The sequence below is a fragment of the Vombatus ursinus genome, unplaced genomic scaffold (genome assembly GCF_900497805.2).
Source record: "Vombatus ursinus unplaced genomic scaffold, bare-nosed wombat genome assembly UNPS02014832.1, whole genome shotgun sequence".
In the NCBI taxonomy this organism is placed as follows: Eukaryota; Metazoa; Chordata; class Mammalia; order Diprotodontia; family Vombatidae; genus Vombatus; species Vombatus ursinus.
Genome location: NW_020954610.1, coordinates 31,277,164 through 31,295,603, shown reverse-complemented (window position 1 = coordinate 31,295,603; position 18,440 = coordinate 31,277,164).

Below are 18,440 nucleotides of genomic sequence, written 5' to 3'. Positions count from 1 at the left end.
TTTGGTTATTCACAGTTAGAGCACATTCTTACTGCTAAGCTTTTCCTCTCTCACTTCCTCTTAAAAAACAAAACAAATCAAACAAACAAAAAACCCAGATGTTCCCTTTCATTTTTATTTGTTTGTTCCTTTTGCTCTTCCATAGAGATAGTTTCAAATGATAGCCTTCCATATGATGTTAAATGCTAGTAAAGAGCATTGAGACTATTTCTATTCATTATTGGGTTCTACATTCATCATTATCTTTTTCACATTTAGGTATTTAGTGTGTAGAGAACAGAGTGTCATGTACTATGGACAGTTATAAAGAGATAACCAACTACCACAAGAAAGTCACAATGTGGTTAAAAAAAAACAACAAATAGAGATGAAATGACATGAAAACATAAATGAAAAATAATCACTATAAAGACATGAATTTATTGTCTTCTCTCTCAAAATAAGATTTGTTAATTGAGATATTCTCCTTACCCCACCCCCTCAAAGGTCAAATGCAATAATATTTATAAAGTGCTTAGCATAGTGCTTAGTAAATACTTGTTTTTAAAGCCTATTTCACCTAACTAATTCAATAAATATTTATTAAGTGCTTATTATGTACAAAGCAATATGCTTGGGGTGGGGAGTAGGACATAAGAGTTTACATTCAGGTTGGGGAGGGGGAGAAAAAGGAGGTTACAATATTCAAGTAAAGACAAAGTATACACAAAATTATGAAAGATAATTTCAAGAGGGTTGCCAGTGCTAAGAACTAGAGGAATCAGAAAAGACCTCGTATAGAAGATGTCACCCAAACTGGTCTTGGAACGAAAATGAAGATTCTGCCTTCAACTAGTTTTACAAGAATCAATGAAAATTATAAAACCAAGATCTTATCAAAGGGAAAAGTTATTGCAATATAAGTTCTGAAGTGAGGTCTCTATCTGATGTTCCCTTTCACTAATTTTATTCAAGGCCATCTTTTCCATTACTAACTAAAGTCCTGAATGTTGATAAACCAGTGAGATAATGGTTTAAAGAAAAAGTCTTGACATCTGGTAAGTGGCACCATAGCCTAACAATCTGTATCTAATTTCTTCATCTTATCTCGTGACACTCTTTCTTTTAGGCAGGTTGGTGGCAGAGTGGATAGAGCATCCAGCCTGGGGTCAGAAAGATCTGAGTTCAAATCTAGCCTCACACATGTACTAGCTGTGTGACCCTGGGAAAACTAACTTAACCAAGTTTGCCTTGGTTTCCTCGTCAGTAAAAATGGGAATAATAATAGCATCTACCTCCCAGGATTGGTGTGAGGATCAAATGACCTAATAATTGTAAAGTGCTCAGCACTATTTACCTGGCAAATAGTAAATGCTATATAAATGTTAGCCATTACTATTATTATTAATTAATTATATTTCTTCCCTAAAGAGAGGCTATTATTTAATCCAAGTATAGTTCCTTTCTCCATTGTTATTTATGTTCCCTTCCCCCTCCACAACCTTTCAATCTAATTTTATCCTGGAATAAATTGGGAAAAAGGAAGCAAGATGAATCATTGCTTGTGTACACACACACACACACACACATACACACACACACACACACACACACACACACACTTGATGCATCTGATAAAACAGCCAGTATAAATTGGAATAGATTTCCATGGAAAGATACAATCACAAGAAAACCTGACCTTCATCTGCAAGCTATTCCATAATAGATGGCTTTTGCTTCATCAGGATAAAGGGTAGGTTTCTGAAGCAAAGGATGTTTTTCCTTCACCTGATAAAGATTGACAGTTCTTCCTGGATGAAATGCTAACCCTGGGATTAGTAGAACAGTTGCCAAGGATGGTCAAGTATGATTCTCTGCAGATGGCTGCACAGGATGGCACTTCATGAAACATCATTTCTCTGCTAAGCCACATAGTATTTCTGGTGCCACAAACATATTGTTTATCTCATCAAGAGAAGCAGGTTCTAAAGGTAAGAACTGAATAAGTGTCATTCCTGAGGACAAGGAGCAGATGGCACATTGACGTTGGGTTGCCTTTGTCTGATGAAAAAAAGTATGCTCAATTCAGAGCAAAGTAGTTGCCAATTATACGAATACTTGGCTAGGGGAGCTGGATTCTCCTGTGTTGTGCAGCCAGCTTAGCAGTCTTACCAAGCCCTTGCCCACTACCCTGTCCCTCTACTGTACCTTTTGAGTTAACCTTTCTCAGGCAAGGTGTTTTTTTTTTGTCCTTTTTTTTTTTTTTTTGAGGATTCAACATTGATGTTTGTCAGTGGATTTTCTGAATTTCACTCCCACCAATTCATCCCAGGCACTGATGATACTTCATTTTCAAGATATTGGTGGTTCTAACACCAATAAAAGAGAAGTGTGTTTGAATTTTAAGAAGGAATTTCACACACTTAATTAAGCTTAGCAAAAGCTTCCCTAGTGACTCTTCCCTCTCTCTCACATCTTATAGCTGCTCGGTTGCCAATTCTTGCCAATTCTATCTCCATGACATCTCTCAAAACCTTCCCCTTCTTTCCACTCACAGAACTTAACATATGCCTCATACCCTCTCACACAAACTACTGCAATAGTCTTCTAAATATTCCCCTGCTTCCAATTTCTCTTTTCTTTTGTCTAGTGGTCTCAAACTCAAACTGAAACAAAGGCCACTAATCCATATATAAGGATCCCTGTGGGCTACATATTGACTTAGTTTTAAAATACAATATTATCTATGTTTTATTGTATTTTTATTTATTTTTAAAATGTTTTGTTTTGTTTTATTTATTTTGTTAAATATTCACCAATTACATTTTAATCTGGTTTGGACAACAGTCAAGAGTGTTCAGCCCACAAGCCATATGTTCAGCACCTTAGCTCTAGTCAACACACAGCTGACAAACTGATACTTCTAAACACAGATCTGTCTATTTCATTGCCCTACTCAAAAACTCTTCAGTGGCTCCCTATTGCCTCTATGATCAAACGAATCCTTAGCTTACCCTTCTTAAAAACCTTCACAATATGATTGCAACCTATCTTTCCTGGCTTCAAATCATCACCCCTCAATGCACTCTCCATTTCTATCAAATTGACCTATAAGCTATTCACTATAAAACACATTGAAGTTTCCATTCCCACAATTTTGTACAGATGGTCTACCATCTCTGGAGTGCAATGCTTCCTCATTTGCACCTCATAGAATCCCTAGCTTCTTTCAGGGATACTTCTAGGGACCTGTAAATTTTCAGTTCTTCCAAGGTGCTATGATCAAGGGTGAGGTGTTTACTCCTTTCCTGGCCTGTGGTCTGGTCTATGAATACTCTTCTCTGTCTTGGAACTGTGAGGAGGGATTCCTCTCCACAGTCACTACAAGCTCCACCACGCCAGTGCTCCTCCTCGCCCCAGGACTTCCACCCAGAACTGTGACCTGGATCCAAGCATGGCAAGCCAAGAGAATCCTGCACCAGCAGAGAGATTCCTGCAATCCCCCTCTGATTAGCCACTCGATTACCCCTCAGTCTGTGGGCCAGAAGCTCAGGAGGCAGCTGCTACCCTGGGGCCATGCTCTGGGAATGGGGCTAGAGCCCCACTGTACTTCTCTTTCAGCACTGCAGAAACAGACTTTTCCCACTGACCTTCTAAGTTGTCTTTGGCGTTCGTGGGTTGAGAAGTCTAGAAGCCTCCACAGCTGCCCGCGATTCAGTCCTCAGAGGCCTGCTCCAGGGTCACTATGGCCTTCGTGCCTACCTTGAACTGTGCTCCTCTCCCTACTCAGCGCAATATACCTTTCTGATCAACCATCCAGGCTGTCTTTGGCTGGAAATTTGTTTCACTCTGTCTTTTTGTGGGTTCTGCTGCTTTAGAATTTGTTTAGAACCATTTTTTATAGGTATTTGGAGGGGTTTGGGGGAGAGCTCAAGCAAGTCACTGCTTTTACTCTGCCATCTTGCCCCGAGCTTCTTTCAAATCAGATGGCATCTCTTACATGACCATTTCCTGTTCCTCTCAGTTATTAGTTGTTAGGTCCCAGGCCAAGCCTTACTTGGTCATTGTCTAGGCCCTGATTGGCTTAGAGTGAATGTAAATAGCAATTGTTTCTATTTTGGCCAGAAACCCTGAGGGTCTTCTTCTCCCAGATTGATTTTTTTTTTTGAAACTAGGTAAAAGAGGCCATTCTTTGCCTTATTTTTTACATAGCCGAAATCATTGAATGGGCATTGCCTCAATTGAACTGACACCTGGGAAAGACCTTAGCTTAAAAAATGCCAACATCTCCTACTGCGTCCAGGGCCATCTCCAGTTGTCCTGAACCCAGATGGCTCTAGGAGAGAAAGTGAGGCTGGAGATTTTACACAGCCCTCCCTCACTTAAATCCAACTCACTTGCAAGTCATGGCATCATGTTCCTGAGGTCATTGTCCTCTTCGAGAAGAAAGGACAAATAACAACAGTAGTTCTCTCTCACCCTTGATGTTATTTTGTATAACTCTGTATATTTTTATTCATGGGTAGCATGGACTTTGTTACTCCTCATTTATGGCGATTCTGTGGATGAGTGTGTGGTGTGTTTTGCAAAAGGAAACCAACATACCTCAAGTGCTCTGAGGTGCAAATATACCAACTTTCTACTCCTCAATCTGGTATTTTACCCAATAATTTATTAATTCTCTTATACTGGTTTCAAAAATAATCTAGGAGTATGTTCTGATTAATTTACAAAAATGTAAACTCTCCCTTGTTAAAAATAATTTCTAAACTCTCACCTTTGTTTATAAAAACCAGAAGATTTTTTCCCATAAGTTTTATTTTCTCTCAATATCAAACTTTAATCTCATAGATGTAGACATACATCAGTGTTATTCATTAGACTCTACCATCCCCACTGGTGGATAGATAGGTAGAAAGATAGAAAGATAGATCAATCCCTTCTTTCTACTACTAAGCTCATTGAAAAAGCATTTTTCATTTAGTGCCTACAGTTTCCCTCCTCTCATTCAGTTCTCAACCCTTGATATTTCGCTTTTTTAATATAATATTTTATTTTTTTCCCAATTACATGTTAAAACATTTTTAACATTTTTTACGTTTTGAGTTCCAAATTCTATCCTTCCCTCCCCTCCCTCTTCCCTGGGATGGTAAGCAATTCAATATAGCTTATACATGTTCAATCATGTAAAACATTTCCACATTAGTCATTTTATACAAGAAGACAAATAAAAAAAGAATGAAGGAGAGAAAGAAAGAAAGTGAAAAATTGCATGTTTCAGTCCATATTCAGACAGTATTAGTTCTTCCTCTGGAAGCAGATAGCACGCTTCATCAAGAATTCGTTGGGATTGTCTTGGATCATTGCATTGCTGACACTAGCTAAGTCATTCACAGTTCATCATACAATAATACTATGGTGGTGTACAACATTTTCCTGCTTCTGCTCACTTCACTTTGCATCACTTCATGCCTTTCCAGGTTTTTTGAAATCATCCTGCTTGTCATTTCTCATAGCACAATAACATTCCATCACAATCACATACCACAGCTTGTTTAGCCATTGCCCAATTGATGGGCATCCTCTTGATTTCTAATTCCTAGCCACCACGAAAAGAGCTGCTATAAATATTTTTGCACAAATAAGTTCTTTTCCCTTTTTTATGTCTTTGGCTTCTGATCATAGTATTTAACTGAAATTACCCTATCCAAAGTTACCAACGATGTCTTAATTATTGAATGTAATGACTTTTCTCAACCCTCATCCTTCTTGACCTCCCTGAAAGGATTTGACAGTTTTGACAACCTTCTCCTTCTGATACTCTGTCATATCTGAACTTTTCATGATAGTGCTCTCACTTGATTTTCCCCCTCATTGTCTGAGCACTCTGTGTCAGATTCCTTTTTTGGATCTTCATCTATGCCACTCCCACTAATTATGGGGTAATCCAAAATGGTATCCTGGGCACTCTCCTCTTTTATTTTTATAATTTCTGGTGATCTCATCAGTTCTCATGCTATTACCACCCTTATGCATATAACTCTTAAATCTATATATCTTGCCTTTTCTCCCAACTTCCTGTCCCTCATCAACAATTGCCTATTGGACAATTCAATTTTATTTTCTAAAGCTACTTCAAAACTAAACACATCCAAAATAGAATTCTTATCTTTATAACAAAGCCCATCTGTCTCCCTCCCTGTCCCTGTTGAAGGCAACATGATCTTTCCAGTCTCAGGTTTGAAATCTTGGTATCATCCTTAATTCCTTAATCTAGCTCACCCAAAATGACAAATTGGTTGCCAAATTTTTAACTTTCTGACATGTTGTCATAGCATCTCTAATACATATATGGATATATATATATATATATATATATATATATATATATATATGTATATATATATCCCCTTCTCAAGTTACTTAGCCACTACCCTAATTCAAACCCTCATCGCCTCTTTCCTGAACTGTTGGAATAGCTTCTTAATTGGTTTCCTTGCTTCAAGTTTCTCTCTTATCCAATCTATTGTCCACTTAGCAATGAAAATGATTTTCCTCAATTGCAGATGTGACCATGTCTCCCCACACCCCCCACACAGATACACTCAATAAATTCCCATTGCCTCTAAAATCAAACATAAACCCTTATTTGGCATTTAAAACTCTGCACAACCTGATCTATTTCTATTTTTCCAGTCTTCTCACGAAGTATTCCATTCCACATACTCTATGGTCTTATGACCACCTATTTAATGTTCCTCACACATCTCCTTTCCCCATTACTCTGCACTGGTTGTCCCCTGTACCTTCCTCTCCTAGATAGATTCAGGACTAGTGAGGATGGTAGGATCTATTAACACTTATGTTTGTTTTAGCCTTTCAGCTCTAGGTTTGAGATTGAGAAAGAAAATGAAGTTTATGGGAAAATAATTTTTTCTGGTTTTTAAAACCAGAGCGGGAGCCTACAGATAATTTTTAGCTAAGGAGAATTTTTGTTAATTAATCAGAACGTACTCCTTGATTACTTTTGAAAACAGTATGAGAGAAAGAGTAATGCTTTCCCTCCTTTCTTCTGCCTTTCAGAATCCTTGACTTCTTTCTGGATTCAGCTCAAGAATCACGTTCTGCAATTACCATGGTTATTTTGTATTTATTTTGTTTATCTTATACATATCTAATTATGTAAAGGTTGTCTTCTTCATAAGATTGTGAGCTTTTTGGGAGAAGAGATTCTTTTTTCTTTTTCTTTGTAACCTCAGGGCTTAGCACAGCACCTGGCACACAGCAAATGCTTAATAAATGCTTGCTGATTGATTGGCTATGTAGTTTAACAGTAGCAGAAAATGCACATATATAATCATCTGTGAGAAAGGTGATAACCAGAGTCACCTCTAGCAAACCCTCTAACTGCTATCTCCTGCCGTTCTCTCAGTATAAAAGTTTTAGTTCCCTCAGAAATTCTCCACAGAATATCTTTCCAACAGATTATGAACGAAAGTCGTTTTCTCAACCCATCTCTTCAGAGTCTCTCAGTGATGACAGTTAATTCTCACAGGTTTTTACAGATTCTTTCTCCATGGCAGTTAACTTACTCAGTCTTTTCAGGAAGAGATTAAGTTCATCTTTCTCTCTGTGTTTTAGTTGTCATTTAGTCTTTTTTTTTTTTTTGGTGAGACAATTGGGGTTAAGTGACTTGCCCAGGGTCATACAGCTGGTAAGTGCCAAGTGTCTGAGGCCACATTTGAACTCAGGTCCTCCTGACTCCAAGGCTGGAACTGTATCCACTGAACCACCTAGCTGCCCCCATTTAGTCATTTTTCAGTCATGTCTGACTCTTCATGACTCCTTTGAGGGTTTTCTTGGTAAAGATACTGGAATGGTTTGTCATTTCCCTCTTCAGCTCATTTTACAGATAAGGAAACTGAGGCAAACAGGGTTAAGTAACTTGCCCAGGGTCATAATGCTAGTAAGTGTCTAAGGCTGGATTTGAACTCAGGTTTTCCTGACTCTAGGCCCAATGCTCTATCCACCGCACTACCTACCCCACCCCATACCCCCTCATAGTCTCTCCAGTCCATAACAATTAACTCTCTGTAGATGACCTTTAACTATCATTCCAGAAGATTATATTGTTTCTTTCTTAAACATTAAATGTAGCCAAATTCTCTGAAGAAAAGGTTATTGAAGCTATGATTATATGTGTACATATTGTGTTCTCTTCAAAAGAAGGTATACTATTTGAGGACAAGGATTTTGTTATTGTTATTGTTGTTTTGGCCTTTATATCCTCAGCTCTTAGCACAGTGTCTTGTGCATAGTAGGCAGTTTAAAATGTTTGTTGAATTGAATTAAATGGAAATAAACTAAAAATAATTTGTGTCACTCTAGTTTAAAAGAAAGTTTGCTGACCTTTTCAATTTTTGAGATTGAAATCTTTTCGATTAAAAGAAATCTTTTCATTTTTACATTTTCATGGAAATAGAGAGAAAAAGATAGTGTAACAGGTCATTTTCTGGTGAATTTCTAGAAGGACATTCAAACTTTAGATTAGTTCCTAATCTTTTAAAAAATAACATCCATTTTATAATAATATCATGGACCCAAATAATAGTAGTTATATTCACACTTCATGTTTCCTATGGTCTAAATAAAATCTATAGTCTAAATAAATTATGACATTTGATGTTTAAAGCTAAAGAACTCCTTACAGTAATTGTGTGCCCTGTCCCATCCAGGAGTCTTCATATCAGGTTGGAAATCATGGCTCTAGATTAGTCAATCAATAAGCATTTATTAATCACCTACTATGTAATAGGCACTGGGAACACAAGTACAAAAAAATAAAAGTCTCTACTCCCAAGTAGTTTACATTCCATATGTAGTAAGCACTTAGTACACTGTGCTAAGTGAGAGGCATACAAAGAGAAAGAGCAGTCCCTGCCCTCAAGCAGGGCATTCTAATAGAGAAGACAACTCATACATAGCTAGATTCATCCAGGAAATATAAAGAGCAGTTAGAAGGTAATCTCAGAGTAGAAAGTATTAGTAGTTAGAAAGCCTGGGAAAGGCCTCCAACTGAAGGATAGATTTGAGCTCAGTCTTAAGAAAAGCTAAGGTTGACTGGAGACTAGAGGAAGCACTCTAAGCCTAGGATAATTTTTTAAAAATAATTTACATTCGTCTATGGAAACAGTCCTTAACTTTCCTAGCAATTAGTTAATAGGTTCATTCTTCAAGTATAACTAAATTCACAGACACTTCTTAAGTACCTTGTACATAGAAGGCACCGTGCTAGGCACTGAGGATGCAAAGACAAAATGAAAAACAATCTCTCACCTCAAGGAGAGACCAATGGAGTGTTGTTGTTGTTGTTGTTGTTGTTGTTGTTGTTGTTTTTCTTTTTTTCCTAAGACTGGCTCTTTCTTCACAGAAATCAGAAAAAACACAGGCAGATTTCTTTGGTCTACAGGAATCTTGGCATACTATTTTAAACCCTAGTCCTTGGGAACAAAAAGTATTCTATCTTTGACCTACTTCAGCTTTTGGATGACTGAGCCAAGTGCTGAAAATTGTTGAGAGAATCTACTGCTGTTACTCTTGAAGGAGTATAAAAGTTACAGCTCTAAGACATTACAAATCTTGGCTGAGTGCTTAAGTTACAGTTATTTGCCAGGCATTACTAAGCAAATGCTCTAATATACTACATCTGTTGGTTCATTTGTGTGAACCTAGGTACAGGCTGCTTTATTAAGGAAAACATATTTGTTCTGTAAGTTATTTTGTCTAGTAGTACGCAGTCTCTTTAGTGTCTTGGAATCCAGAGAGCCCAAGGCTCACACCTCAACAGTGGCAATTTCTCTGTGTTTTTCTTTTCACAGAAAAATTAGAAAATGCCCCAAAACTTATAGGAATTGTGAGGGGGGAGGTAATAAAGCCATTAGTGACCTGTACATGTAATAACAAAGCTCTTTGAGATGGATGATCAGAAATTGGATGGAAGCGCTTGAAAGATTGTAATCAATTTAATTCAATTTCCGTTGAAATTTTCACTACTTCTGGTGATAATTAATGAAGAAGGAGATACTAAGCATCCCAGGTGAGGTCAGTTACACCAATCAGCTAAGATGTAGAAAGCTGAGCTACATACAGAACTAAAATCATAGCTGAAGAGTACAGTAGAACAAGGCAAATATATGTATTATGCTGTATATGTCAGACTGAATCTGTTCAGTTCATAAGGTTTACTACTTCTAGAAAGCCAGGAAAGCAACTGAACTAGGTTTCAAATTAGGGGTAAGGAGGTGAGTAAGAGGAGGGAGGAGGACAGAGATAGGCAGAGACAGAGTCAGAAATAGAGACAGACAGAGACAGACAGAGACAGACAGAGAGACAGAGAGACTGCACTAACAGAGCACAGTATTGGTAAAGAGGCATAATGATAGAGGAAATAGTTTACTACAGTCAGGAAATGACTAGACAAAAGAAATAATAGTGACAACAACTGCTAGACCTGTACCCAAAAGTGACCAAAGAAATAGGAAAATCCTTATGAACAAAAATAGATGATTTCAAAGAGACATGGAAAGTGATGCAAAGTGAAGTGAGCAGAAGCAGGAGAAAAAATCTTTACCAAAACACTGACATTGTAAAATGAACAATTTGCAGACTTCTATAAACTGATGGAAAATGAAATGAGCAGAATCAGGAGAACAATTTATATAATAACAACACTTTAATGACAACTTTGAAAGTTATAAGAACAACAATCAATATAATGACTATCCATGATTCCAGAGGATGGATGATGAAACATGTTACCCATCTCTTGACAGAGGGGTAATAAATTTAAGGTACAAAATGAAACAATTTATCTATCTCTATATTTTTATTTGTATACAGCCAATGGGAAAATCTGTTTTGCTTAATTATACACATTTGTTACAGGAGAGAGTCTGGGTCATTGTTTTGGTCTCTCTTTTTTTTTTCCCTGATGGGGTGGGTAGGAGACAGAGAAAATAAATTTTTGTTAATTAGGAATTATTTGGGGAGAGGGGTGGAATGTGGATGTTCTAGCCAAAAAGAATAATATGAACCAAGGCATTGTGGCAGGGAAGCACTTTATGTGTCCGGCTAATGGTAAGTTGTCCAAATGGTGGGAAAGAAAGGGACAAATGTGGTGAAAAGAGAAGGAAAATACCCTGTTCATTTCTGATTTTTTTTTTTTACTTTAAATAGTACTTTATTTTTACCACAATTTCATATCCCCTCCCCACTTCTGAAAATGGTAGGCAGTTTGATACAGTTTCATATGGAATCATGTAAAACTTACTTCCATGTTAATCACTGTTGTGGAAGAAGAAACAGATCATGAGGGGGGAAAAAGCACAAGAATAAAGTAAGTGAAAAAAATATGCTTCCATCTTCATTTAGTCTATAAGATCTTTATCTGGATATAGACAGGAATTTCCTTCATGAGTTCTTTGTACTTTTCTTGGATCATTGTGTTGCTAAGAAGAACTGAGTCATTCATAGTTGATCATCACACGATGTTGCTGATACTGTGTACAGTGTTTTCCTGGCTCTGCTCATTTCACTTTGCATCAGTTTTTACAAGTCTTTCAGGATTTTCTGAAAATCATTTCTTGCTCATCATTTCTTATTACACAACAATTTTCCATTAATGACTTGTTCAGCCATTGCCCAATTGATGGGCATCCCCTCAATTTCCAATATTTTGCCACCATGAATAGGGCTGCTATAAATACTTTTTGTATAAGTAGGTCCTTTCCTCTTTTTTATGATCTCTTTGGAGTAAAGACCTGATAATGGTACTGCTGGATCAAAGGTATGCACAGTTTGGTTGCCCTTTGGGCATAGTTCCAAATTGCTCTTGAGAGTGATTGGATCAGTTCTCAACTCCAACAACACTGCATGTGTCCCAATTTTTCCATATCCTCTCTAACATTCATCATTTTCCTTTTTTTTGTCATATTAGCCAATTTGATAGGTGCGAGGTGCTACTTCAGAGTTGTTTTAGTTTGAATTTCTCTAATCAAAAGTGATTTAGAGCAGTTCTTCATATGCCTATTGATAGCTTTGATTTCTTCATCTGAAAACTGCCTGTTGATGTCCTTTGACCATTTATCAATTGGGGAATGGCTTATATTCTCATAAATTTGACTCAGTTCTCTATATATTTGAAAAATGAGACCTTTATCAGAGATACTTGCTGTAAAGATTGTTTCCCAGTTTTCTGCTTTCCTTCTAATCTAGGTTGAATTGGTTTTCAATTTAATGGTATTTATTAATCAATCAAAATTATCTAATAATCTGATCGAAATGATCTATTCTGCAATTCATAATGCTTTCTATCTCTTGTTTGGGTATGAATTCTTCCCTCTCCATAGATCTGACAGGTAGACTATTCCTTGCTCTTCTAATTTGATTTCTTGAAACTTTTTAGCAAGACATTGTTTCCTTCTTTATCTCTTTTAATTATATTTGCTTTTACTTTGTCTAAAATCAGGATTGCTATGCCCGCTTTTATTTTTATATTTCAGGTGAAGCCTGATTGATTCTGCTCCAGCCCCTTACTTTTATTCTGTGTATGTCTCTCTGCAACAAGTATGTTTTTGTAAACAACATGTTGTAGTATTCTGGTTTTTGATCCACTCTGCTATCTGCTTCTGTTTTTTAGGAGAGTTTATCCCATTCACATTCACAGTTGTAATTACTACCTGTGTATTTCCCTCTATCCTATTCTTCCTCTTATCTGACCTCTCTCTCCTTTCACTCTTTCTCACCTCACCAGTGTTTTGCTTCTGTCCACCACCTCGCTTGATTTACCCTCCCTTCTGTCAGTGCCTACCCCCCCTTAATTAATCTCCTCCCCTACTACTTCACTGTTGGATAAGATAGATTTCTATATTCAACCGATTGTGTATATTATTCCCTCTTTGAGCCAATACTGATGAGAGTAAGGTCCATCCAATGCCCATCATCACCACCCCATCTTCCCCTCCACTGTAATAGGTCTCTCTTGCCTTTTCATGTAAGATAATTTGCCCCATTCTACCTCTCCCTTCCTTCTGCACCCAGTGTATTCCGCTTTCTTATTCCTTAATTTTTTTGTCATTCCCTCAAATTCACCTTATACCTGTACCCTCTGTTTATATATATATATTTCTTCTATCTTTACTAATAGTGATACAATTTTTAAGATTACAAGCATCACCTTCCCATGTAGGGATGTAAACAGTTTAATTCTATTGAGTCTCTTATGTTTTCTTTTCCCTTTTTACCTGTCTATGTTTCTCTTGAGTCTTGATATTGGAGGTCAAATTTTTGGTTTAGTTCTGGTCTTCTTGTGAAGGCTTGAAATCCTATTTCATTGAATGACCTTTTTTTTCTCTTGATGCTTTAATTTATATTTTATTTATAATTTATTTTTAAAAATTTATAAAGTTTATTTTAATTTATTATGCTTAATTTTGCCAAGTAAGTGATTATTGGTTGTAGTCTTAGCTTATTTGCCCCCTGCAATATCATGTTCCATGACCTCTGATCATTTAATGTTGCAGCTGCCGAGTCCTGTGTGACCCTTATTGTGAATCCCCAATATTTGAATTGTTTCTTTCTGGCCACTTGTTATATTTTTTCCTTCATCTGATAGTTCTAAAATTTGGCTATAATGTTCCTTGGAGTTTTATTTTGGGATATCTTTCCTGAGGTGATAAATGGATTCTTTCAATGCCTATTTTGCCCTCTGGTTCCAAGACATCAGGGCAGTTTCCCTTGATAATTTCTTGAAAGATGCTGTTCAGGTCCTCTGTTTGATTAAGGCTTTCAGGTAATCCAATGATTCTGATATTGTCTCTCCTGGATCTTTTTTCTGGGTCATTTGTTTTTCTCATGAGGTATTTTACATTTTCTTCCATTTTTTCATTCTTTTGAATTTGTTTGATTGGTTCTTGATGTCTCCTTGAGTCATTAGTTTCCACTTGCCCAATTCTAATTTTTAAGGTGTTTCCTTTAATTAGTTTTTGTATTTCTTTTCCATTTGGCCAGTTGTACTCTTTAAGAAGTTGTTTTCTTCATTGGATTTTTCTGTCTCCTTTTCTATTTGGCCAATTCTATTTTTTAAGCAGTTTTCCAAGCTTTTGAGTCTTTTTTCATAATTCTCTTGCATCATTCTCATTTATTTTCCCAATTTTTCTTCTACCTATTTTATGTGATTTTTAAGCTCCCCCATGAGCTCTTTCTGGGCTTGAGACCACTTCCCATTTTTCTTTGGGGTGTTGCCCATAGGTGTTTTGATATTGTCATCCTCTTCAGAGTTTGTGTCTTGATCTTCCCTGTCATCATAATAACTTTCTATTGTCAGATTATTTTTCTGTTGTTTTTTGCTCATCCTTTTTTTTTTTTTTTGGCTTTTTTCTTTTTTCTTTTCTTATAAATTTTATCTCTGCTTCCAGGGTGGAAGGGGCTCTGTCTCAGGCTTCTTGTGCCAGTGACTGCAGACCCTGGCTGTTTACCTGGTGCTGTGCTGATGTTTCCCTGAAGCCCACAGGAGACCCTTATGTCTAATGCTGTGTTGAGGGGATGGGGTTGGGAGGTAGCTGGCACTACTGGATGCTGTAAGGGTCTAGCAGCTTACCTGGTGCTGATCTGGGGTCCTAGTGGTGATGTCTGATGTGTGCTGAGGCCAAGAGGGGTTTTTCTGCATTTCCCCAGGGCTGCATTGAAGTACATATAGATCTGGCCCCTGGAAGATGCTTGTCTGCCTGGAGCTGCACTGTAGCACATAGAGGTCTGCTGCTGGAGGACTCTTGCCTTTTTATTGGAGCATGGGGATAGCTGGCCACTGGGGGCTGCCTGCCCACTCCAGGCTGCACTGAAGCACATGGTGGTTGTCCAAGCTAGAGTCTGCCAGTTCCTCTGGCTATGTTAAGACATGTGGGGAGTCCTGGAGTTGGCATTTGCCTCCTTCACCACATTGGTGCTTAGGATCTCCCACTGGTTTGCTGAGGTGGGGCTTGCTGCTGGCTTGTTGAGATAATTGCTGTCCTAGAATGTGGTCCCTTTTTACCCAAGTGAGATGGATCTTTCTTGCCAATTCTCCAAATTTCCTGGCCATTCCACCCCGTGTTTCTACTGGTTCCACTGTTTCAGGATTTGTTCTGGGGCCCTATTTTATGGTTGTTTGGAGGTGAATATGGGAGAGCCAAAGAGATTTACTGCTTACTCCACCATCTTGGTTCTCAGAAGTCACCCTGTTCATTTCTATTTCCTGCCAATGCTCCCTCCATCTTTCCGTATCATGCCCCTGTTTAAAAACCTTCATTTACTCATCATTGTCTGTAGAATAAAATATAGTCTTCAGCAAAGAGTTTAATCGGCCTCTGCAATCTACTTTTTAACAATCTTTCTAGCTTTACTTCATTACTACTTTTCTTTACAAGGAATACATTAACTAGATGCAAGGTCCCAATTCCCTGAACTTCATTTTCTATCTCTGTGCTTTTGCATGCACTCTTCTTCATAACTACAATGCACTAAATGGTTATCTCTACCTTTCAGAATCCTTGTTTTCCTTCAAGGTCCAGTTCAGATGGAACTTCCTCCATGAAACACTTCCATGATTCCATGGGTATGCTGGAGACAGCTGTAACCAGTTTCTGGGAACCAACTGTTAAATTTTTTGTGTAAATATTTATACCTCAGAAATAAGGAAATGTTACAAATTGGGGATTTATTTATTGTCTTCTTTATTGTCTAGTCTTAATAAAATGATGGAAATTATGTTAATAATACAGATTAAATTTAAAAGTGTGCCATGCATAGTTGTTTTTTTTAATCTGAGTTGGTTGTTAAACATACATCAGCATATCACCGCTTGATTCTCCAGTTAATAATCTCTTCCTACTCAAAATGTCTTGTATTACATTTATTTATGCACATATTTTCCCCCAAATAGAATGTAGGCTACCAGATCACAGATATTGTTTTGTTTTTTGTGTACAGCAAGTACAATGTCTTACACATCGTATTAAAATTTTGATAAATATTCATTGAATTGAATTAAATCAAATTCAATCACATTCTTAATCTGAGCCTTAAGCGCTTTGGATCTGAACTAATGCAATATCCTATTTCCTGATCTACCAAACCCCACCCTTTATTCAGAACAATTTAATTCCTGATCATGGCACCTGGAGGTTTCCCATAAATGGGTCCATATTATCTCCCTTTTTTTCACAATATTCCAACTTCCACTTTCAACTTCTGTCTGTATACCATCAAATATAATATTCCTCTTACCTGGAATTGGCATTCTCTTTATCAAAACATGAATACCTTCTCCTTCAGAATTCTGTTCTGGGTCATTCACCTCCATAAAGTATTTCCAAATTCCCCTCATTTGATTTCAATCACTTCAGTCATTCCCATAATTCACTACCTTTGTCAATTGACTACCCTCTATATGAACCCACCGTCTCTGTGATACTCCCCAAATCCCCCCCCCAAAAAACTCCTGTTTTCTTGCCACCACTCCCTTATACATCTTGGTTTTCTTACTAGAATATAAGCTCCTTGAGGTCAGGGGTTGTTGCAACCTCAGTGCTTAGCACAGAGCATGGTATATAGCAATCACTTAGCAAATCATTTTTCTTTCATTCGTTTATTCATTTATCCTTCTCATCCTCAAACAGCTTATTATTTATGTAGCCCTGTAATATGGTGTTATATATACTGTCATGATCTTTTATCACTTGTGTTTATAGTTAAATATTTTTGGCTACATAAAGTATCTAAACCATTTTCAGATAAATAGGCCTATCTTCAAATGGGTCAATTAGCCCTTCCCAATATAATAAAAAATAGTCTATCAGAAATTAGCTAGATTCTACACTGGGGCCATATCTTTCCACATTTGATTATAAGCTCCAGGACAAACAATTCATCTATATTTGTGAGGAGGTTGAATCTGATCTCTTCCGACTCAAAGATTCAATGATTTCTTAGTTCTTTGGTAGTTTTCCCCTCAAGGAATCTAGTACATCAGATATTAATACAAGTTTGCTGATAGAGCTCCCATCACTGTTGCTTTTGTACATCACCAGTGTTCATTGAATTGGTGATTTATGGCCATATGAAGTGTTTTGCATTTTAGAGTTCTCTTTTCTGATTCATGATTTGCAAATGGATATAAAAACCCATAAACTGATATCAGCAGTAAACCAGAGCCATCCAAAACAAGTAATAGCCTTTAGACTGAAACGACTCAGGCACATTAGGTAGCTCACAAATAACAAGCAGGGGAGTGCTATCAACAACTCCTTCACAGAACGAGGGCTTCTCAGTTCATTCTAAGCCATCTATTAGCTCTAAGGCATCATGTGTGATGATGACATAATGCAACAGGACTCTCACACTCCCTTGGCAATGGCACACACTTTGCAAACAATAGACTAAACCATGGATCTGCCAACACCAAACATGTGAGCCAGCCTGCCTAATTCCAGATTTGTGGCTCCTATCCACAAAGTAATAATGATTCTCTTGTCTGTCCCAATTGCAGGTTGCAGATGGGTAGACTAATGCTATAATGTTGGGCTAAACTCTCCACAGATGAACTGGAAAATTTTCTCACTCATTGAGAAATCTGCCAGCCAGTTGTCAGAGCTCCAGGACTGCAGCTCACTCACAGATCACCAATGAACAGACGGCATTCACCACTCATGTTCTGCTACATGTTCAATTTAGACCCTCTGTTCCTGTCTAGTGATTCAATGCATCCATCAGTATCATATACCCACTGAAAGAATCTTTGCCAGAAAGATGCTTCAGGAGTGTAATTGACCCTAAGGTGAGGGAACTATTCACAGCACCAAGATTCACTCTGGAGCTAACACTTCCCTGAACTGTACCATCTCCATGGCCCCATTCCATTTTCAATCATTTATCTAAGATACCCAGGAGAGTTCATTAGTGCCAATGGAGACGAGGGATGGTGAGGCAGATGCCTGCCCACTAGGATCTGGGCTGTCACCACCAATAAAGACCACAACATAATTTTAGGGTAGATGGCTCAACAAGCCCAGATATGCCATTTAAAAGGACCAATAAATAGTAGGAACTGGAAAGCGAAAATACATTGCCTTTCATGTGAAAACCAATTAGAACTTTTCTCATCCCTGAAATTTTTTCCCTCCCTCATACATGTGAAAATGTAAGAACAGTCTAATATATTCTCCAAAGAGCAATCACTAAGAAAAATTCTCTCCCCTCTCCCACATCATTGAAACACAGAATCTAAGAGTACAAAGGGAGCTCAGAAACTAAGGAGTCCTATATGAACTTGTCCAACAATCCCATATATGACATTTCCAATAAGAGACTATCATCTCTTAAGTTAGAGGAGGCAGCTTGGTGTACTAGGAAAAAAACTCTTATTTGGG